We start from the raw sequence: 25,130 nt of genomic DNA on the forward strand, positions 1-25,130 counted from the left end.
ACAGGCAGAGGGAGAAGCAGGCTCCATGCACTGGGAGCCCGACGTGGGATTCGATCCCGGGTCTCCAGGATCGCGCCCTGGGCCAAAGGCAGGCGCTAAACCGCTGCGCCACCCAGGGATCCCTATTTCAAATCTTTTAAACAATAAGTCAAAGAAAACTTGGCAAAATGATTCTTTTTAACCTCAGATGACAATTGAAACCTCATTTGAATGACTAAAAAAATAGAAAAACAGCAAAGAACATACCAAATAATGTACTTCTAGACTTTACCTATTTACAAAATGCTATAATTGCTGTATCTCTATTTAAGATTTAAATTTAATGGTGCCTGGTTGGCTCTGTAGATAAACCATGCATCTCTTGATTTTTAGGACTCTTAATCTCAGAATCGTGAGTTTGAGCCCCACATTGGGTGTAGAAATTACTTAAAAGATAAATTTAATAAATTAGCTGTAATGTAGCTGCTATGTTTCCAGTCTGTTCATGGACAAAAATAATACCTGATAGTTTCTTCTAGGGGCAGAAAGTTAGTTTTCTTCACATTCAACACAGACAATATTCAAATATGACAGAAATCACATTTGATATTTGAACAGATTTTTTTGGCCTTATCCTATATGTACTTATCTATTTTTGGTCATTTGTAAATAAGACCATAAATATTTCCTTCTTGTACCAACCCCAGTATATTTTTTATCTATTGCTGTTTAACAATTGCCCTCAAACTTGGTGGCTTCTAACAACAAAAATTTATGATCTCTCAGTTTCCATGGGTTCTGGATTTTCCATAGGTTTTCTCAGTTTCAGGATTCTGGGCACCACGTAGCTGGGTGCCAGGTCCAGAGCTGGGTGCTCTGGCTCCAGGTCTCCCATGAGGTTGCAGTTGAGCTGTCAGCCAGGCCTGTTGTCTCATCTAAAGACCAGAGTGGAGAAGGAGCCACTTCCAAGCTCGTACACTTGGTTATTATCAAGAAAACCCACTTCCAAGCTCACTTACATAAGCCTTTCCACAGTACTGACTCAAAGCGGTGGCTGGCTTCCCTACAGGGGGAACAATCCAAGAGAAAGCTAGAAAGAATCGGAACATCCCAGATAACCTGTAGTCTTTTATAACCAAATCTCAGAAGTGACATACCATCACTTCTATCATACTCTTTTTCCTTTAGAAGTGAGTCACTAAATCTAGCCTACTTTTGAGAGACAGGGGATTACAAAAGTGCATGAATTCCAGGAGGTGGGAATCATGGGAGTCAGGGTATCTTTAAGGTTCCTATGATAACTGTAATCAGTTCAATGATGCTCTTTTAGAGAATTGGGTAATTGTTCTCTCTTATTTTTTGTCTGCCTACCATCTTTTTGGGAAATGACTTCTTCCTCATTCTAAGTCTGTATGGCTCTGAGAGTCTGACTACTCCCCTTCAACCTAGCTTTTGTGGGAGGCATTGTGGTGCCCTGGCCTGACCAGTAAGAATACTTCAACTTCTGGCCACATTGACTGGTTCAAGGAAGGGCCATTTTGTTTCTCTTTTAAGGAACTGTTATGGGCGCTGGGAGATAAAGGGTTTTCTAAGATCACAGGTGCAGTAGAACATTGAAAATTGAAATTTCTTCCATCTCCCGTACTTATATACAGGCTACCTTTGCTCCATGTGGAAATATTCTTAGAATGAAATCATACGGAAGAAAACAGAGCTGAGAGGTGGAAAGTGAGTGAGCTTCCCCAAGTTCTCATAACATGGCCTGCCTCTCTACACCCAGCTATCCCTAAAGCCAGGCTTACTCTTTTGTTTTGTTTTAATTAGTTATTATTTGGATTTTTGTCACTTCCAATAAAAAGAGTCTTACTATCCTAATATATCCAGATATTATGGATGTAGTGCCAAATATTCTGTTACCTTAACAATACCAACACAGCAAAGCCTTTTATGAAATTATCTAAATATTGAGAATATTTACATTTTTCAACTTTGTCAGCTGAACTTAGAAACCTAAGCTCCATGTGTATCCTATCATGTGAACTACTTCCTTTATTCACCTTAAATGTACTTCTCCCAAGATTCAGAAAGAATCCTATGATTGTGTTTAAGTTCTCTAAAAGCAAGGAGAAATGCCTTTTTAATTATCAATTTTCTCCCCAAATTGTAGCATAACAGCTAACCACATGACCGATCCTCAATAGCCATTTAATGAATGAATGAGTACATAAGTCTTCTCAGTATACTTTAGATTATTTTGGTCTAAGTTCAATACTTTATTTTTGCTCATTCAATTCAATATTTTCAGCCTATTCATATCGCCTCATACTAACTTCAGGTTATCCCCAAATACTTGAGCTTTTCATACTCAGAACTTTGAGTCATTATGTCTTCCCTCCTCCAAATAACTGATAAAAATATTAAACAAAGCAAGTTTGAGAGCCATGTTTACACTTCTTCCTCCAAGAAGTGCCCTTTTATCCTAAACCATTGTTTCTTGTCTCTAAGCAACTTCCCTGTGCGTTACACCAGTCTCCATCATACTATGATGACTCAATTTTTAAAATAGCCTTTTGTGTGGAACTTTGTGAAAGGCTTTTTGAAAGTCTACATAGACGCTATTCATGAGCTTTGTCCATATGCATTTGTGCCTCCTAAAAAGAATTTTAATAAACTGATGAGCCTCATTTCCTCTTATGGAGACCATATGTTTTTCTACAGATCCTTCCTTGCCTCCTCCAGTCATACTGCCATACAATTGTCTTTCTGGGGGAAAAGATCTTTTCTGTTGATCTGCTCTGATTGGGTCTTTAATCCTTATTATGTATTGTAGAATAATGTACAGCTAAGCTAGCCCAAATCAAACTATCCTAAGAGATTCATAACTATTATTAAGTTAGCACATTGAGGTGAGAAACAGGGAAATATGGACTCATATGTGGTAAATATGGGCAGATAAAAGGAAGTAAGCTTAGAAATGTAGGAAGCCAAGGGTCAGGAATGTCTTTGGTCCTTCAGGAAATGGACAATGTTACCAATGTCTCTTTTCTCTAGTCTCCCTTCCTTTAATTTTCTCAAAATCATGCTCTCACCCTAAATTGGTAAACATTCTTTCTCAGAGTCTTTCCCTGGATGCTCTTTTTGTCTTTTTAAATATGGTGGTTTTCCAGATTCCATCACTGGTTTTGTGTTCCCCTCTATATATTCTCCATTCTTGGTTTCATATAATCTCATGGATTTAGGTAAACTCTTATGGATTTAGGTACTCTATTCTGTAGAACCAAAATGTAAATTTGGGGCACATACTGCTTCTCTGAGCTTCAGATAAATCTATTCCCCTACAATTGATATTTCCACATCGATATTCCATAGACACTCCAACCATGCATCCACAAATCATTGGATACATTTTAACATGTCCAAAATCAAATGCATCATCTCTATATAATTTAAGACCTTTTTTCATTATATGTGACAAAAACTTATACCTTGTGGAATCTAAGATGAAGCTGAACAGATAAGGATACAACTTAGCTCAGAAACAACAGGACCTGGATCTGGAAAACTTGATGATTTCTCTTCCCAGATTATACTTCTACGTTCCTCTATATGCCTCTTTTTTCCCTTGTTACAGACTAACTTCTGCTTTTCAGACTACCTGGTGAGAAACAATGGAGATTTCTATGTTCTTACTTCACAGAATGAGACTGGCTTGATTCTCTTTGGGTTCTAAATTCAAAATTCCAAGGAAGAAAGTCCTTAGCTCAGCCATGGTCAAGGTGTCCACCCATAAACCAATCAACGTTGGCCTCAGGTACAGTTATAATGTATGCAGCTTGAAATTGTCCCATAGCTCAGAGATGCTCTGGTCATTTTGCTTTCAACTGTTTTTCTCTGGGTGCTTTTTTAAAAAATTTTTTTATTTATTTATGATAGTCACACAGAGAGAGAGAGGCAGAGACATAGGCAGAGGGAGAAGCAGGCTCCATGCACCGGGAGCCTGACGTGGGACTCAATCCCGGGTCTCCAGGTTCGCGCCCTGGGCCAAAGGCAGGCGCTAAACCGCTGCGCCACCCAGGGATCCCTGGGTGTTTCATTCTTGATAGTTTCTATTGCTATGTATCCAACTTAACTACTCTTTTTCTGTTGTGTCTAATCTGAAAGTAACACCAGCCAGTATATTTTCCACCACAAATGTATTTTTCATGCCTACAAGTTCAGTTTTTTTCTTAATAGCTTTCATTTATCTACTTAACATACTCAATCTTTCCTTTAGATTCTTGTACTTAGGGAATAAAGTAATAATAACTGCTTTAATGTCTTTGTCTACTAATTCTTTCTTTGTATATTTTGATATCTGCATCATTCCTGGGTTTGTTTCTATCAACTGATTTTTTTCCCGTCACGATTCATTGTATTTTCCTACTTGTTTGCATGCCTGGCCCTTTTTCACTGGATGCCAGACATTATGAATTTTACCTTCTTAGGTGCCCTTTTTCATCTCCATGAATATTTCCTTGAGCTTTAGTCAGGGAAGCAGTTGAATTCCTTGGAAATGGTTGGCTGTTGTCAAAGCTTCTTTTAGGCTTTGTTAGGCAGGATGAGCACGTTTTTAGTTCAGAGCTAATTTTGCCACACTACTTGAGGCAATGCTCTTGACTACTCTCTGTAATACCTTGTAAATTACAAGACTTTTCACTCTAGGGTTATTCCCTCTGTTCTTATCCTTGAGTAGTTTCCCCATACTCAGGTGCTGATCAGTACTCAGCTGAAGACTCTTGGGGGCCTTCTCAGTCTTTGGAGCTTTCGTCTTGTGTAATGCTCCTCTCCTGGCTACTCTGCCTGAGAACTCATGACACTACAGCCTCCCTGGACACACAGGGCCCACACAGATTCCCACTCTCTTATTGGCACCCTGGAGACTGTCTCCAAGCAGTAAGCTAGGACATTCCCAGGACTCCCCTCATTTATTTTCCCAATCTCAGAAATCACTGCCCTCTGTTGCCTGATAGGCAGTGCCTGAGAACAGTTGTTTTCTATATTCTTCCTGTTTTTAAAGTTGTTTCAGATGACAGGAAGGTAAATCCAGTTCCTTCTCAATCCATCATAGTCAGAAGTGGAAGTCCAATTTGATCTTTTAGAACTATTGGCAGTTTTTTCGAACCCTGGGCTCTTGAATGTTCAGCATCCCTTTTCTGTGCTCCATGGCATCAAACACACCCCGATCTGAGTTGGTTCCCCTCACAAAACTCTAAGTTCTATGTCCACAGATCATAACATATTCACCGTTTTTTAAATTTTTTTAATTTATTTATGATAGTCACACAGAGAGAGAGAGAGAGAGGCAGAGACATAGGCAGAGGGAGAGGGAGAAGCAGGCTCCATGCACCGGGAGCCCGACGTGGGATTCGATCCAGGGTCTCCAGGATCGCACCCTGGGCCAAAGGCAGGCGCTAAACCGCTGCGCCACCCAGGGATCCCCATATTCACCGTTTTATCTTTTAACTTAGCAGGGATGAAACATAACAGGTGCTTAGCACATGCTTGGCAAAATAAATAAAACATTGTATACAATTATACCAAAATACAGAACAATATTCAATATTTATTTCAGAGTATTTATCAGCTGTTACCTGTAAAATAAGCTATAATTTAAACATATCTATATTCTGAATTTCTAATGTTACATTTCTTTGAATCAAGTATGTCACTAGCAAAATTCTCAGCCATTAGATGCTTCTCAACAAAAGTGGTTTAGTTAGAATTGTGTCTATTCGTAGCCTTTCTTTGAGGAGGGCTGGGGATTGTTTGGCACATGTCTGTGCACTTGGTTTGTTTGCACATATTGAGCATGAAATCTTTTCAGTGTGTCATAGATTTTGAAAAAGGGTTTGTGTATTTACAGCTCATGCTGAGCATAATGTAACCACAGCGTGCCAAACATACAATCTCATGATTTGCTTCTCATGTAAGCCTTCTCTGACTCTAAACTCCAAACAAGGTCACACCACAACATCTAGCTGTGCATTATATCCCTTGGAAGTTCCATGGGCTGCTCAGCGCAAATATATGTAAAACTTTAGATTTGTCAAGAATTAGATCTTGAGATTCTTTTTTTTTTTTTTTAAGATTTATTTCTTTACTCATGAGAGACATGAGAGAGAGGCAGAAACACAGGTAGAGGGAGAAGCAGGCTCCCTGCAGAGATCCCGATGTGGGACTTGATCCTGGATCCTGGGATCATGCTCAGAGCTGATGGCAGACAGTCAACCGCTGAGCCATCCAGGCATCCCAGATCTCTGAGATTCTATAAGTCCTTCTTGGGCCATACATATTCTTTTTTTGTTAAAATGTGACACCTCTCCCCAGTCCACCCTCCCTAGATCTCTGGGGCATTCTTAGCTTAAACATGTGTGAGGCCTTGGTGCTTTCTTTTTTTTGATCTAAATTGTTATTTTATAAAAAACTAACAAATAGGGCCACTAGTATCTGTACATGAAACAGAATATTTGTGTATGAGCGAATGAATAATAAGTATCATCTATAATCATGCCAGTCAGGATATACTGCATATCACATATTATACATATTATATATCTTATATTTACCCACTACTTCCTAAATGGTAATCTGCTTTCCACCCTCCTCCACATCCTTCCAAGCCAATAAACATCTTTTTTAATTCCTCAGCAGTAAAATTCAAAATAAAATCTTCTACAAACATTACATTTTGCTATGTCCTCTCCCTACCTCTCTTTCTTTCTGAAGTACCTGCATTTTAATAATAAAAAAAAAACTCTGAAAGGCATAATGCCTGATATAAAGGTATTACCCTCAAGTGCCAGAATTTCAGGCATGATGGGAATAGATATTTTGAGTGTTTTTAAGTTGTTGCACTCATTTAATTCATACATAAGGCTAGCTGCACCATATTATGAGTGTCACTAAATAAAAACAGCAGAACTAGAAGAGACCATTTTTATTTTTAAAAAATATTTTATTTACTTATTCATGAGAGACAGAGAGAAAGAGAGAGAGGCAGAGAGACAGGCAGAGGGAGAAGCAGGCTCCATGCAGGGAGCCCGATGTGGAACTTGATCCCGGAACCGCAGGATCACACCTTGAGCCAAAGGCAGATGCTCAACTGCTGAGCCACCCAGGTGTCCCAAAAGACCATTTTTAAAATTCCAAATGTAATGTTCCACTTTATCCTAAGAGACCGCTGCTTTTAGCAACAACAATGATATTTGTGAAATTTTACTACCTAAAGAGAAAGAGAAAAGAAAAATCAGTGTCTTGACATTTCCAACATTTTCCAACAACATACTAAAGCCAACAATGAGCAGTCTAATTAATTTAATTTTATTTTACATTTGTATCTTGAGGCAGTCTACCACCTATTATCTTCCCTCTTTTGGGGGAAAAGATCAATCTTTGAAATGGTATTATCTAGGCATATAAAAACATCAATGTTCAGGTCTCTGGGAAGATATACTAAGTTCCATAATGGCAGGAATGACATCTACTTCCAGTGTCTAAAAGGGTGCTTGGCAAGGAATAGGTGCTCAATACATATTTATAGAATCTTATCAAATGTCAGTATGTTTGTAAACAACTATAATCAAATGAAAGAGAATAGAATCAATATTTGCATTTGAAAACAAAGTATCACCTAAAAATTAATTTCTTATCCCTATGTTTTAGAATGACATTCAATATACATACATATTCCACATACACACATCAGGGTTTCTAACTTGGTACTATTAACATTCTTTGTTGTGGAGAGCTGTGCTGTGCACTGTAGGATGGTTAGTAGTCTCTCTGGCCCCAACTAAACTCCAGTAGCACCTCACTCCCCTCCGAGTTATGACAATTAAAAATGTTTCCAGACATTGTCTAATGTCCCCTGGATGGGGGGATTGCCTTTAGTTGAGAATGACTCTCTCTCTGTCTCTTTCACACACACACACACACACACACACACACACGAAGTCAGGATTGTTCAGAAACAATTACAAGGACTCTTTAAAAGGACAGATCATTCAAGTGACATATTACCAGTAGCACATCAATTCAAAAGAAAGATTATCAGGACACCTGGGTGGGTCAGTTGGTAGAGGGTGCCACTCTTAATCTTCGGGTCATGAGTTTCAGCCATATGTTGGGTGTAGAGCTTACTTTAAAATAAATAAATAAATAAATAGGGACTTCTGGGTAGCTCAGTGGTTTAGTCCCAGGATCGAGTCCCACATCGGGTTCCTACATGAAGCCTGCTTCTCCCTCTGCCTATGTCTCTGCCTACCCCTGCTCCCGTGTCTCTCCTGAATAAGTAAATAAAATCTTTTTTAAAAAGTTAAATTTTAAATAAAAATAAATAAATAAGGGGTACCTGGGTGGCTCAGTTGATTGAGCGGCTACCTTAGGCTCAGGTCAAGACCCTAGGGTCATGGGATCAAGCCCACCTGCACCATAGGGCTCCCTGCTCAGAGATGAGTCTGCTTCTCCCTCTGCTCCTCCCCTTCCTCATCCTCCCCCTTGTGTGCTCTCTCTCACATGCTCTCTCTTTCTCAAATAATTAAATAAAATCTTAAAAATATTAATAAAATAAATAAGCAAACAAACAGCCTTTAAAAAATAAATGAGTACATAAAAACTAAAAGAAAAGGAAAGATTACTTCCAGAAGTAGGAATATTTACTTCAATTTGCAGAAAAATGGCTAGTTATCTTGACAATATTAACTGAGTCTTCAAAAATAGGAAGACCTGTACTATGTAAAAAACAACCCCTTTGAAATAGGCATTAATTTTATGCATCCAATTATTTATGTACTTGAACTTTCAGAAAAATATCATCTGAAATCAAATAGGCACCAATATCTTAGTGATTCAGCTAGATTACATTTAAATTTCTTCAAATTCAAATTTTTTCCTAATTAATGACATTCTTGTTTTCTTCACCATGTAAAAATTAATCCGCAATGATCCATGCATTGATTATTCTGGTTCTGTCAGTGACTAGCTATATGATTTTTGGCAAAAAGTTTACATACACAGGGCCTCAGTTCCTTCACCTGCAAAACAGAGATAATACTAATATCTACTCCTAAATGTGTTGTCAGACCTGAAAGACTAACTGCAAGTCAGAACAATGACTGACACTCAAAGAATGCCCAATGAATGTTAATTATAGCATTAACATCTACCAATTGTAACCAGTCTTTCATACCAGATGACCCATTTTTCTCTTTCCTTGATATACGTTATTTTTGGCAAAGGCAAATCCATTCCACTAACTTACAGTAAGCAAAATAAACTAATTTTGAGATTAGCTTATGTAAAATATAATTGGATATATACAGGTGACTATTCTTTTTATACTATCATTCTATTTTCTTTAATATAAATAAAAAATTAAGAATTCCTGGGAAAGGGACACCTGACTGGCTCAGTTGGTAGAGCACACGATTCCTCTCTCAAGGTCATGAAGTCAAGTCCCAAACTGGGTGTAGAGATTGCTTTAAAAATAAAAGAATTCCTGAGAAAAGAACAACAGTGGCCTTCACAGATTCTCAATGTCCTCCTCCCCAGGTTAAAAAGCAATTTTAAATTCACTTTTTTCAGGTAATATTTTTTTTCTGTATGAATCAAAACAATAACAAGAACAATAAAAAGTAAACTGACACCTGAATAACATGAGTTTACACTGCCAAGGTCCAATTAAATGTGGATTTTTTATTTTTTTAATTGGAGTTCGATTTACCAACATATAGCATAACACCCAATGCTCATCCAACCAAGTGCCCCCCTCAGTGCCCGTCACCCAGTCACCCCATCCCCCCACCCACCTCCCCTTTCACTACCCCTAGATCATTTCCCAGAGTTAGGAGTCGCTCATGTTTTGTCACCCTCTCTGATATTTCCCACTCATTTTCTCTCCTTTCCCCTATAATCCCTTTCACTATTATTTATATTCCCCAAATGAGTCCTTCTCCGATTGACTTACTTCACTCAGCATAATACCCTCCAGTTCCATCCATGTCGAAGCAAATGGTGGGTATTTGTCATTTCTAGTGGCTGGGTAATATGTGGATTTTCAAAATAAATATAGTACAGTATTGTAAATATATTTCCTCTTATGCTTTTCTTAGTAACATTCTTTTCTCTATACTACTTTATTTTAAGAATACAATATATAACACATATACAAAATATGTGTTCATTGATTTTCTGTGTTATCAATAAGGCTTTTGGTCAATGGTAGACAATTAGTAGTCAAGTTTTGGGGGAGGCAGGATTTTTGCCTGTGCAGGGGGTTGGCGCCCCTGAACTCCACATTGTTCAAGGGCCAACTAATTGTACTTACATAACATTTATACTCTGCCAGATATTTTCCCATGCATATAATTTAATCTTCAACTACATAGGATAGGTATTTTATTATTCTCATTTTATAGCTGAGGAAGCTGTGGCAAGAGATTACATGACCTGCTCAAGAACATTCAGCTAAGAAGTGGTAGAGCTTGGATAACAGTCTAGGAAGTGTAGGGTGCCTGGGTGGCTCAGTCAGTTAAACATCTGACTTGATTTTGGCTTGGGTCATGATCTCAGAGTTGTGGAACTGAGCCCCCATCAGGCTTCATGCTCTATGGAGGGTCTGCTTGGGATTCTCTCTCCCCTTATCTCTCTGCCCCTCCCTTGCTCATGTTCTCTCTCTCTCTCTCTCTCTCTCTCTTTCTCTCTCTCTCTCTCAAATAAATAAATAAATCTTAAAAAAAAGATTCTAGATAGACTGACTCTGTGCTCACAAGTTTGTATGACTGTAAGACAACAAAGCAACACACACAGACTTAAAATTAAAAGCTCCATTCCCTTGGGTTTTTCTTTTTTTTTTAATTTATTATTGGAGTTCAATTTGACAACATATAGCATAACACCCAGTGCTCATCTCATCAAGTGCCCCCCTCAGTGCCCGTCACCCAGTCACCCCCAACCCCCGCCCACCTCCCTTTCCACCACCCCTTGTTCGTTTTCCAGAGTTAGGAGTCTCTCATGTTCTGTCACCCTCACTGATATTTCCCACTAATTTTCTCTCCTTTCCCCTTTATTCCCTTTCACTATTTTTATATTCCCCAAATGAATGAGACCATATAATGTTTGTCCTTCGCTGATTGACTTATTTCATTCAGCATAATACCCTCCAGGGTCCCTCCATGTCGAAGCAAAAGGGTGGGTAAGGGCTGAGTAATATTCCATTGGGTACAAAAACCACATTTTCTTTATCCATTCATCTCTTGATAGACACCGAGGCTCCTTCCACAGCTTGGCTATTGTGGACATTGCTGCTAGAAACATCGGGGTGCAGGTGTTCCGGCATTTCATTGCATCTGTATCTTTGGGGTAAAACCCCAACAGTGCAATTGCTGGGTCGTAGGGCAGATCTATTTTTAACTCTTTGAGGAACCTCCACACAGTTTTCCAGGTGGCTGCCCCAGTTCACATTCCCACCAACAGTGTAAGAGGGTTCCCTTTTCTCTGCATCCTCTCCAACTTTTGTGGTTTCCTGCCTTGTTAATTTGCCCCATTCTCACTGGTGTGAGGTGGTATCTCATTGTGGTTTTGATTTGTATTTCCCTGATGGCCAGTGATGTGGAGCATTTTCTCATATGCATGTTGGCCATGTCTATGTCTTCCTCTGTGAGATTTCTCTTCATGTCTTTTGCCCATTTCATGATTGGATTGTTTGTTTCTTTGCTGTTGAGTTTAATAAGTTCTTTATAGATCTTGGAAACTAGCCCTTTATCTGATATGTCATTTGCAAATATCTTCTCCCATTCTGTAGGTTGTCTTTGAGTTTTGTTGACTGTATCCTTTGCTGTGCAAAAGCTTCTTATCTTGATGAAGTCCCAATAGTTCATTTTTGCTTTTGTTTCTTTTGCCTTCGTGGATGTATCTTGCAAGAAGTTACTGTGGCCGAGTTCAAAAAGGGTGTTGCCTGTGTTCTCCTCTAGGATTTTGATGGAATCTTGTCTCACATTTAGATCTTTCATCCATTTTGAGTTTATCTTTGTGTCTGGTGAAAGAGAGTGGTCTAGTTTCATTCTTCTGCATGTGGATGTCCAATTTTCCCAGCACCATTTATTGAAGAGACTGTCTTTCTTCCAATGGATAGTCTTTCCTCCTTTATCGAATATTAGTTGCCCATAAAGTTCAGGGTCCACTTCTGGATTCTCTATTCTCTTCCATTGATCTATGTGTCTGTTTTTGCCAGTACCACACTGTCTTGATGACCACAGCTTTGTAGTACAACCTGAAATCTGGCATTGTGATGCCCCCAGATATGGTTTTCTTTTTTAAAATTCCCCTGGCTATTCGGGGTCTTTTCTGATTCCACATAAATCTTAACATGATTTGTTCTAACTCTCTGAAGAAAGTATTTTGATATGGATTGCATTAAACGTGTATATTGCCCTGGGTAACATTGACATTTTCACAATATTAATTCTTCCAATCCATGAGCAAGGAATATTTTTCCATCTCTTTGTGTCTTCCTCAATTTCTTTCAGAAGTGTTCTATAGTTTTTAGGGTATAGATCCTTTACCTCTTTGGTTAGGTTTATTCCCAAGTATCTTATGCTTTTGGGTGCAATTGTAAATGGGATTGACTCCTTAATTTCTCTTTCTTCAGTCTCATTGTTAGTGTATAAAAATGCCACTGACTTCTGGGCGTTGATTTTGTATCCTGCCACACTGCCGAATTGCTGGATGAGTTCTAGCAATCTTGGGGGTGGAGTCTTTTGGGTTTTCTAAGTACAGTATCATGTCATCTGCAAAGAGGGAGAGTTTGACTTCTTCTTTGCCGATTTGAATGCCTTTTATTTCTTTTTGTTGTCTGATTGCTGAGGCTAGGACTTCTAGTGCTAGTTGAATAGCAGTGGTGAGAGTGGACATCCCTGTCTTGTTCCTGATCTTAGGGGAAAGGCTCCCAGTGCTTCCCCATTGAGAATGATATTTGCTGTGGGCTTTTCATAGATGGCTTTTAAGATGCTGAGGCATGTTCCCTCTATCCCTACACTCTGAAGAGTTTTGATCAGGAATGGATGCTGTATTTTGTCCAATGTTTTCTCTGCATCTATTGAGAGAATCATATGGTTCTTGTTTTTTCTCTTGCTGATATGATCAACACGTTGATTGTTTTACCAGTGTTGAACCAGCCTTGCATCCCAGGGATAAATCTCACTTGGTCCTGGTGAATAATCTTCTTAATGTATTGTTGGATCCTATTGGCTAGTATCTTGTTGAGAATTTTTGCATCCATGTTCATCAGGGATATTGGTCTGTAATTCTCCTTTTTGGTGGGGTCTTTGTCTGGTTTTGAAATTAAGGTGATGCTGGCCTCATAGAACGAGTTTGGAAGTACTCCATCTCTTTCTATCTTTCCCAACAGCTTTAGTAGAATAGGTATGGTTTCTTCTTTAAACATTTGATAGAATTCCCCAGGGAAGCCATCTGGCCCTAGATTTTGTGTCTTGGGAGGTTTTTGATGAATGCTTCAATTTCCTCCCTGGTTATTGGTCTGTTCAGGTTTTCTATTTCTTCCTGTTCCAGTTTTGGTAGTTTGTGGTTTTCCAGAAATGCATCCATAACTTTTGGATTGCCTAGTTTATTGGCGTATAGCTGCTCATACTAATTTTTTAAGATCGTTTGTACTTCCTTGGTATTGGTGGTGATCTCTCCTTTCTCATTCATGATTTTATTAATTTGAGTCTTCTCTCTCTTCTTTTGAATAAGGTTGGCTAATGGTTTATCTATCTTATTAATTCTTTCAAAGAACCAACTCCTGGTTCTGTTGATCTGTTCCACAGTTCTTCTGGTCTCGATTTCGTTGAGTTCTGCTCGAATCTTTATTAACTCCCTTCTTCTCCTGGGCGTAGGGTCCATCTGCTGTTTTTTCTCTAGCTCCTTTATGTGTAAGGTTAGCTTTTGTATTTGAGTTCTTTCCAGTTTTTGAATGGATGCTTGTATTGCAATGTATTTCCCCTTAGGACTGCTTTTGCTGCATCCCAAAGATTTTGAACGGTTGTATCTTCATTCTCATTAGTTTCCATGAATCTTTTTAATTCTTCCTTAATTTCCTGGTTGACCCTTTCATCTTTTAGCAGGATGGTCCTTAACCTCCACGTGTTTGAGGTCCTTCCAAACTTCTTTTAGTGATTTAGTTCTAATTTCAAGGCATTATGGTCTGAGAATATGCAGGGGATGATCCCAATCTTTTGGTATTGGTTCAGACCCAATTTGTGACCCAGTATGTGGTCTATTCTGGAGAAAGTTCCATGTGCACTTGAGAAGAATGTGTATTCAGTTGAGTTTGGATGTAAAGTTCTGTAGATATCTGTGAAATCCATCTGGTCCAGTGTATCATTTAAAGCTCTCGTTTCTTTGGAGATGTTGTGCTTAGAAGACCTATCGAGTATAGAAAGAGCTAGATTGAAGTCACCAAGTATAAGTGTATTATTATCTAAGTATTTCTTCACTTTGGTTAATAATTGATTTATATATTTGGCAGCTCCCACATTCGGGGCATATATATTGAGGATTGTTAAGTCCTCTTGTTGAATAGATCCTTTAAGTATGATATAGTGTCCCTCTTCATCTCTCACTACAGTCTTTGGGGTAAATTTTAGTTTTTCTGATATAAGGATGGCTACCCCTGCTTCTTTTGAGGACCATTCGAATGGTAAATGGTTCTCCAACCTTTTATTTTCAGGCTGTAGGTGTCCTTCTGTCTAAAATGAGTCTCTTGTAGACAGCAAATAGATGGGTCCTGCTTTTTTATCCAGTCTGAAACCCTGCGCCTTTTGATGGGGTCATTAAGCCCATTCACATTCAGAGTTACTATTGAGAGATATGAATTTAGTGTCATCATGATAACTATTCAGTCCTTGTTTTTGTGGAATGTTCCACTGAACTTCTTCTTAAAGGGGAATTTTAAGAGTCCCCCTTAAAATTTCTTACAGAGCTTGTTTGGAGGTCACATATTCTTTTAGTTGTTGCCTGTCTTGGAAGCTCTTTATCTCTCCTTCCATTTTGAATGAGAGCCTTGCTGGATAAAGGATTCTTGGTTGCATGTTCTTCTCATTTAGGACCCTGAATATATCCTGCCAGCCCTTTCTGGCCTGCCAGGTCTCTGTGGAGAGGTCTGCTGTTACCCTAATACTCCTCCCCATAAAAGTCAGGGATTTCTTGTCTCTTGCTGCTTTAAGGATCTTCTCTTTATCTTTGGAATTTGCAAGCTTCACTATTAAATGTCGAGGTGTTGAATGGTTTTTATTGATTTTAGGGGGGATCTCTCTATTTCCTGGATCTGAATGCCTGTTTGCTTTCCCAGATTAGGAAAGTTTTCAGCTAGAATTTGTTCAAATACATATTCTGGCCCTCTGGCACTTTCGGCGCCCTCGGGAACACCAATTAAAAGTAAGTTTTTCTTTCTCAGGCTGTCGTTTATTTCCCTTAATCTATCCTCATGGTCTTTTAATTGTTTGTCTCTTTTTTCCTCAGTTTCCCTCTTTGCTATCAACTTGTCTTCTATGTCACTCACTCGTTCTTCCACCTCGTTAACCCTCGTCGTTAGGACTTCTAGTTTGGATTGCATCTCATTCAATTGATTTTTAATTTCTGCCTGATTAGCTCTAAATTCTGCAGTCATGAAGTCTCTTGAGTCCTTTATACTTTTTTCTAGAGCCACCAGTAGCTGTGTAATAGTGCTTCTGAATTGGCTTTCTGACATTGAATCGTAATCCAGATTTTGTAACTCTATTGGAGAGAGGACTGTTTCTGATTCTTTCTTTTGAGGTGAGGATTTCCTTCTAGTCATTTTGCTCAGTGCAGAGTGGCCAAAAGCAAGTTGTATTGGGAAAAGGAGAAAAAGAGAGGAGAGAAAGAAGGAAAGAAAAGAGAAAGAGAAAAAAATGGAAGAAAAAAACGAAAAAAAAGAAGAAAAAGAGAAAGAAAAAGAAAGAAAGGAGAAAAAAGGGGGGTGGGGGAAGGAAACAAATCAAAAAGCAAAAAAAAAAAAAAAAAAAAAAAAGAACCACGGGGGAGTATCTTCTGATTCTGTGTACTTTAAGTCCCTTGACTTCCCCTGGAACTTGTCAGTCCGTCTAGCTGGTCTTCTGGGGGAGGGGCCTGCTGTGCTGATTTTCAGGTGTTAGCAGTTGGGGGAGCTGCTGTGCCCCTGCCTGGTGCAGGGCTCGGTGGGGGTTGTTTACCCCGTGAGGCCGCAGGAGGAACAGCCCCAGTGGCGGGGCCAGGTCTGGAAACCTGGATTCAGCTCCGGCAGGAACTCCGTCTGCAGGGCCTGGAGGCTCCGGGGCGGGGCCGCTGATCTGCTCAGCTCGGGCAGGAGCGTCCTTGCTGACCCTCCTGGGATCCTTCCCGAGCTCCCTGCGAGCCCCTTTCCGCCCGGGAAGGTCGGTGCAGCTCCTGCTCCTCCGGGACGGGGCTCTCCTGTCCTGGGGACACTCGCCCCGGCCTCAGCCCGGCTCCTCGCGGGGCCCCTCCCCCTTGGATGCTTTTTTATTTCTTTATTATTTTTCCCCCTATCTTCCTACCTTGATAGAAGCGCCAACTCTTCTCACTGTAGCCTTCCAGCTGTTCTCTCTTTAAATCTCAGGCCGAATTTGTAGGTTTTCAGGCTGATTTGAAAGTTATCTAGGTAAGTTGGTGGGGACAGGTGACTTGGGGACCCTACTCTTCCGCCATTTTTCCCCGCCCCCCCTTGGATTTTTCTTTATCTATCTTCTTAAAATAATGATTTCTCATTGTCATTGTGAAACTGAATGACAATATCCCAATTCAATCATTTATTTGCAACTGAAATGGGTAAGGATATTTGCAGTTGTAGCAAAGTGAGCAAAATTAGCTCTCAGTCCAAAAAAAGCACACTGTATTATACTTAAAAATAAAGCTCTAGAGTGTGGGACATCAGTAAGATGGCAAAATAGGAAGCCCTAGGCCCTTATTCCCCACAGAGACAGCAATTTAACAACAGCATACAGACCAATTTGCTTTTGTCCAACTTCCAGAAAACTAGTTAAGAGTCCACACCAGCTAGGCTAATATAAAGCTGGGAGAGCCACACTGAAGTGTGTAGGAAAGTGTGTTGCATTCTCTCTGCCCTAGCGTCTTCTCTCCCCACCCCACCCATCCCACAGCATGGTGCAATTGGGAGAAAAGTCCCAATACCTAGTTCTTTCTTCAGGAAAGAAAGAGAAGATTGGAACATATGTCTACAGATTTTATAGAGCTCCTTGAGGGAATGTTCTGTCTCATTTGACTAAGTGCTGATGGGAACTAGTGGCATAGTTGCTTGCCAGGTTGGGAGCCACTGAGAAGAGAGGCAAGCTTCAAGATGTTGCAGCACTAGGGAGACTGCAGTATCTCAGGCAGACATCAGCAGGAGAAAGAGATTACAGGCTCTTGAAAAGAAATAGGAACAAGACTTCTTAACTGGGCAATCACATGCACGAATTCAAAGAAGACACGCCTCCAGAGAAATTTCAAAATGTCTCAGAATCTTAAGCTGGACTGATTGGTCATGATCTTTCCCTCCGTGAAGGCAGTCTGTCTATGACGACTAGGAATGGGGGCTGTTTTTCAAATGCCAATATCTCAACAAAAGATCACAAGGGGAGCAGCTGGGTGGCTCAGTGGTTGAGTGTCAGGTAATGATCTGGGGTTCTGGGATCAAGGCCTGCATAAGGCTCCCTGCAGGGAGCCTGCTTCTCCCTCTGCCTATGTCTCTGCCTCTCTCTCTGTGTGTCTCTGCCTCTGTGTGTATGTGTGTCTCTCATGAATAAACAAGTAAAACCTTTAAAAAAAAAAAGATCACAGTGTACACAAAGAAATAGGGAAACATGATCCAATCAAAAGACCAAAATAAATCTCCAGAATTTGAACCTAAATAACCAGAAATCCATGCATTACCTGACAAAGAATTCAAAATAATTATCTTACTGACACTTAATAAGGCAAAAGAGAACACGGACAACCAACAGAATCAGGAAAGTGATGCAACAACAAAATGAGAATACCAATAAAGAGATAGAAACTATAAGAAAGAACCCAAATAGAAATTCTTAAACTGAAAAATACAATAGCCAAATTGAAAAATTCACTAGAGGAGTTTAACAGCCGACTTGATAAAGCAGATGGGAAAAATCTGTGAACTTGAAGATATTGAAAGTATTGAGTGAGAAGAGCAAAAAGAGAAAATGAAGAAAAGCAAAGATAGCCTAAGGGACTTTCAGGACACCAATAAGCAGACTATTATATGCTTTATTGGAGACCTGGAAGGAGAGAGAGAAAGGATCAGAAAGTTTTTCTCAAGAAAAAGTAACCATAAATTTCTAAAATTTAAGGGAAAAAATGAACATGCAAATTAAAGAAGCTCAAACAATTTCAGCTAGGAAAAATCCAAAGATACTTACACTGAGACACATTATAATAAAACTGTCAGAAGTCCATAGTAGGAAGACCCTAGGTTTGTTTCATCCCTGGAACACAACTAGATAACTGTCAGCTCATTCTGAATGCCCAAGAAATCAACCTGAGGACTGACAGAACAAACTACACAACTAGAGGAAGGTAGGAAGTGTAGAGATGTGGCTTAGGGGAGAAACAGACTGTGGGTGTTGTGGAGGGATGGGAGCCATGGTGGAGGAGAAAAACAAAAGAGAGTGCAGCAGCCCAGGAATACATGCAAGGAGAATACTTCCCAAAAGCCGCTGACTGGGCAAACAAGAGGGGATGATTTTTGTGAGTTTTTGCAACCAGCAGGGATCAAAAACTAGAGTTTTAAAGGGCAGCAGGCTTGGCTGGGATAGAGCCTTAGGTCATTGCCCTGCTCCTGGAGAGAAGGCAGGCAGGTGACCCAGGGACAGATGGCGGGATCTGAGGAATGCCTGGGGCACACAAATGGGAAGTTGTTCTCTCTTCTTGGAGCACATCTGTGAGACATGGCATTCATAGAGATGCCTTTCTGGGAACAAAAGTTCTGGTGGGTGCCACCTCCCTTCTCCACCCCTCATCATAGATGCAGAGCAGTAAGCACGGAGACCTTTCTCCAGATACAAAGGAGTTGGCTGGCACCACTTCCTTCCCCTGCCTCTCAGCATAAACATGGAACCACCTTCAGTAAACAGCACAGCAATGACACAGGTTACCTAACCTGCTTACATCCGGTCCCACCCCCTTGTTGTCTACTGGTACTGCTCAATCAAGTGTACCTCAGTCCCAGCGCAGAGGGTCCCTTCCCCCAGAAATTCAGCAGAAACCCTCTGACCACACCACATCTCCTGACGAGAGAGTTTGGCAAGGATGTGCATTTTGTGGAAGTAGCATCACGTCTCATTTAATGAGCAGATCAGAGGAAATCTAGTTATAACTCAACACATTCTGGCCAAGGACCAAACACTGCCCACTGCAGGCAAGGATAGCCTCTGCAGATGACTGACCTGAGGGATAGAACAGTCAAAACACAACAGCAGAGTGCACATAGCATACACCAGAAACACTCCTGCAAGCGCCAGGGCCTGGGCACTATATGACCTCTTCTTCATAAAGTCATTACTCTCAGGAGCAGGAAACATGATGGGCTTTTGTAACATGCAGATGAAGAGAGAGACTTTATTTTTTTAAAGAAGGTTTTATTTATTAATTCATGAGAGACACAGAGATATAGGCAGAGGCATAGGCAGAGGGAGAAGCAGGCTCCCCTTGAGGAGACCAATGTGGGACTCGATCCCGATATGCCAGGATCATGCCCTGAGCCAAAGGCAGATGCTCAACAGCTGAGTCACCCAGGTGTCCAGAAGACAGAGACTTTAGACAAAATGCCAAGACAAAGGAATTCATCCCAAGTAAAAGAATAATAGAAGGTCACAACCAGAGATCTAATCAAAACAGATATAAGTAACATGCCTGATGGAGAATTTAAAGCAACAATCATAAGGATACTCACTGAGCTTGAGAAAAGAATGAAAGAATTTGAGGGGGCCCTTACCATGGAGATAAAAACAATCAGTCAGAAATGAAAAATATAATAACTGAGATTCAAAGAAGACTAGATGCAATCAGTACAAGGATAGAGGAAGCAGAGGAATAAATAAATGACATAGAAGACAGAATAATGGAAAATAATGAAGCTCAACAAAAAAGAGAATTATGGAACGCAAAAATAGACTTAGGGAACTCAGTGACTCTATCAAACATAATAACATTCACATGATAGGCACCCCAAAAGAAGAAGAAGAAGAGAGAAAAGGGGGCAGAAAATTTGAGGCAATTATAGCTGAAAACTTCCCTAATCTGGGGAAGGAAACAGACATCCAGATCCAGGAGTCATAGAGAACTCCCATCAAAATCAGCAAAAGTAAGCCAAAACACAATGTAATTAAAGTTGCAAAATATAGTAATAAAGAAAAATCCTAAAAACAGTAGAACAAAAGAAGACCCTAGCTTACAAAGGAAGACCTGTAAGGCTAGTTGTAGAACTCTCCACAGAAACTTGGCAAGCCAAACGAGAGTTGCATGATACATTCTAAATGCTGAATGGGAAAAATCTGCAGCCCAGAATACTCTATCCAGCAAGGCTGGATATTCAGAATAGAAGGAGAGATAAAGAGTTTCTCAGACAAACAAAAACTAAAGGAGTTCATGACCACCAAACTAGCCCTGCAAGAAATATTAAAGGGGATTCTTTGAGTGGAAAAGAAAGACAAAAAGTGACAAAGACCAGAAAGGGACAGAGAAAATCTCCAGGAACAAAAACAAAACTAAGTAATAAAATGGCACTAAATCCATATGTGTCAATAATTACTCAATATAAATGGACTAAACACTCTAATCAAAAGACATAGCGTGTCAAAATGGATAGAAAAACAAGACCCATCTATCTTCTGCCTACAAAACACTCATTTTAGATCTAAAGACACCAGCAGATTGAAAGTGAGGGGATGGAGAAACATTTATCACGCAAATAGAAGTCAAAAGAAATCCAGAGAAGCAATAGCTATACCAGACAAATAGATTTTAAACCAAAGACTGTAACAAGAGACAAAGAAGGGCACTCTATATAATAAATGGGAAAACAAAAAGAACAATAATAATAAATAATAAAAAATAATAAATGGGACAACCACAAGAAGATATAAGAATTGTAAATATTTATGCCCCCAACTAGGGAGCACCCAAATATATAAAACCATTAATAACAAACATAAAGAAACTAAATGATAATAATACAATAATAATACCCCACTTACATCGATGGACAGATCATCTAAGCAGAAAATCAACAAGGAAACCATGGCTTTTCATAACACACTGGATCAGATGGACTTGACAGATATATTCAAAACATTTCATTCTAAAGCAGCAGCATACACATTCTTTTTGAGTGCACATGGGACATTCTCCAGAATAGATCACATACTGAGTCACAAATCAGGTCTTAACATGTACAAAAAGACAGATCATACCATGCGTATTTTCTGACCACAATGCTATGGAACTTGAGGTCAACCACAAGAAAAATTTGGAAAGACCACAAATACATGGAGGTTAAACAATGCACTACCAAATAATAAATGGGTCCACCAGGAAATCATTTTTTCCCACGAGAAAATCAAAGAAGAAATCTTTAAAACACGTGAAAATAAATGAAAATGAAATCACAATTATACAAAATCTTTGGGATGCAGTAAAAGCAGTCATAAGAGAGAGGTATATAGCAACACAGACCTACCTCAAGAAGCAAGAAAAATAAACAACCTAAACTTACACCTAAAGGAACTAGAGAAAAACAACAAAAACTAAAGCTAGCAAAAGAAGGGAACAAATAAAGATTAGAGCAGAAATAAACGCTATAGAAACAACAATAACGCAACAAAAACCAGTAAAACAGATCAATGAAACCAGGAGGTTGTTCTTTGGAAAAATTAATAAAATTGATAAACCCATAGCCAGACTTATCAAAAAGAAAAGAGAAAGGACCCAAATAAATAAAATCACAAATGAGGAGGAGAAATAACTAACAACACCACAGAAATACAAATGATTGTAAGAGAATATCATGAAAACCTATGTGCCAACAAATTCGACAACCTAGAAGAAACGGATAAATTCCTAGAAACATATAAACCACCAAAACTGAAACTGGAAGAAATAGAAAACTTGAACAGACTGATAACCAGCAAATAAATTGAATTAATAATCAAAAATCTCCCAACAAAAAAAGTCCAGGTGGCTTCATGGGGAATTCTGCCAAACATTAAAGAAGAGTTAATACCAATTCTTCTCAAACTATTCCAAAAAATAGAAGAGGAAGAAAACTTCTAAAATCATTCTATAAGCCAACATTACTCTGATACCAAAACCCAATAAAGATTCCACTAAAAAAGAGAAATACAGGCTAATATCCCTAACGAACATGATGCAAAAATTCTCAGTAAAATACTAGCAAATCGAATCCAACAGTACATTAAAAGAATCATTCACCATGATCAAATGGAATTTATTCTTGGGCTGCAAGCATAGTTCAATATTCCCAAATCAATCCACTTATAATACCACATTTATAAAAGGAAGGATAAGAACCACATGATCCTTCCAATAGATGCAGAAAAAGCATTTGACAAAGCACAACATTCACTCATGATAAAAACCCTCAACAAAGTAAGATTAAAAAGAACATATTTCAACATCATAAAGGTCATATATGAAAAACCCACATCTAATATCATCCTTCATGGGGAAAAACTGAGAACTTTTCCTCTATGGTCAGGAACAAGACAGGGATGTCCAGTCTCACCACTGTTATTAAAGAAAGTACTGGAAGTCCTAGCCTCCGCAATCAGACAACACAAAGAAATAAAAGGCATCCAAATTGGCAAGGAAGGAAGAAGTCTAACTTTCACTATTGCAGATGACATGATACTCTATGTAGAAAACCCAAAAAACTCCACCCAGAAAGTACTAGAACTAATACATAAATTCAGTAAAGTCACAGAATACAAAATCAATGTACAGAAATCTGTTGCATTTCTCTACACCAAAAAATGGAAGAGCAGAGAGAGAAATCAAGGAATTGATCCCCTTTACAATTGCACCAAAACCCATAAGATATGTAGGAATAAACCCAACCAAGAAGGTTAAAGATCTGTGCTCTGAAAACTATAAAACACTGGTGAAAGAAATTGAAGATAACACAAAGAAATGGAAAAACATTCCATGCTCATGGATTGGAAAAACAAATACTGTTAACATGTCTATACTACCCAAAGCAATTTACACATTTAATGCAATCCCTATTAAAATACCAACTGTATTTTTCACAAAGCTAGAACAAAAAATCCTAAAAATTGTACTTCACCACACAAGACCCCAAATATCCAAAGCAATCTTGTAAAAGAATAGCAAAGCTAGAGGCATCACAATGCTAGACTTCAAGTTATATTACAAAGCTGTAGGATCATGAAAGTGTGGCACTGGCACAAAAATAGACACATAGATCAGTAGAACAGAATAGAAATCCAGAAATGGAATCACAACTATATGGCCAACTAATCGACAAAGTAGGAAGACTATCCATTGGAAAAAAGACAGTGTATTTAGCAAATGGTATGAGGAAAACTGGACAACAACATGCAGAAGAATGAAATTGGACCACTTTCTTACACCATACACAAAAATAAAATTAAAAATGGATGAAAGGACTAAATGTGAGACTTGAAACTATTACAGTCCTGGAGGAGAACACAGCAGCAACCTCTTTGGTATCAACCATAGCAACTTCTTATTAGATATGTCTCCTGGGCCAAGGGAAACAAAAACAAAAATAAACTATTGGGACTTCATCAAAATAAAAATTCTCTACAGCAAAGGAAATAATCAACAATACTAAAAAGCAACTTAGGAAATGGGAGAAGATATTTGTGAATAGCACATCTGATAAAGGGTTAGTATTCAAAATATATTAAAAACGTATAATGCTCAACACCCAAGAATCAAATAATGCAATTTAAAAATGGCAGAAGAGGGATGCCTGGGTGGCCCAGTGGTTACGCGTCTGCCTTTGGCTCAGGACGTGATCCTGGAGTCCCCAGATTGAGTCCCACATCAGGCTCCCTGCATGGAGCCTGCTTCTCCCTCTGCCTGTGTCCCTGCCTCTCTCTCTCTCTCTCTCTCTCTCTCTCTGTCTCTCTCATGAATAAATAAATAAAATCTTAAAAAAATAAAAATGGCAGAAGACACAAATAGGCATTTTTCCAAAGAAAGACATACAGATGGCTAACAGACACATGAAAAGATGTTCAACATCACTTATCATCAGGGAAATACAAATCAAAACTACAGTGAGATATCACCTCACAGCTGTCAAAATGGCTAAAATTAACAACACAGGAAATAACAAGTGTTGGCAAGAATGCAGAGAAAGGGGAACCTTCTTATTCTGTTGGTGGGAATGCAAACTGGTGCAGCCACTTTGGAAAACAGTATGGAGGTTCCTCACAAAGTTAAAAATAGAATTACCCTACAATACTACAGGAATTGCACTACTCAGTATTTACCTAAAGGATACAAAAATACTGGCTTAGAGGGATAATGAACCCCAATGTTTATAACAGCATTATCAATGATAGCCAAATTATACAAATTATAGAAAGAGACCAAATGTCTATCAACTGATAAATGGATGAAGAAGATGTGGTGAATATATATACACAATGGAATATTACTCAACCATAAAAAAGAATGAAAGGCACCTGGGTGGCTCAGTTAGTTAGGTTAAGCATCTGTCTTTGGCTCAGGTAATGGTCCCAGGGTCTGGGATCAAGCCCCACATCCAGCTCCCTGCCCAGCAGGGAGCCTGCTTCTCCTTTTCCCTCTGCCACTCCCCCTGCTTGTGCTCACCTGTGCTGTCTCTCTCTCTCTCTGTCAAATAAATAAATAAAATCTTTAAAAAAATTTTTTTAAAGAATGAAATCTTACCATTTGCAATAATGTGGATGGAACTACAGAGTATTATACTAAGCTACATAAGTCAGTCAGAGAAACATAAATACCATATGATTTCACTCATATGTGGAATTTAA

The 25,130-nt window shown here is 39.1% G+C and overlaps 1 long non-coding RNA gene across 1 annotated transcript in view; it reads left to right on the forward strand.

Annotated features, from left to right (window-relative positions):
- The first annotated feature begins 3,723 nt into the window (after positions 1 to 3,723).
- Positions 3,724 to 25,130, forward strand: part of LOC140633231 (uncharacterized) — a 33,923-nt gene continuing 12,516 nt past the window's right edge. Inside the window, exon 1 of the long non-coding RNA XR_012030864.1 lies at positions 3,724 to 3,790. This is a non-coding gene — a long non-coding RNA (uncharacterized lncRNA). The remainder of the gene's footprint in view (positions 3,791 to 25,130) is intronic.

Source organism: Canis lupus, chromosome 5, assembly GCF_048164855.1.
Source record: "Canis lupus baileyi chromosome 5, mCanLup2.hap1, whole genome shotgun sequence".
Taxonomy (NCBI): Eukaryota; Metazoa; Chordata; class Mammalia; order Carnivora; family Canidae; genus Canis; species Canis lupus.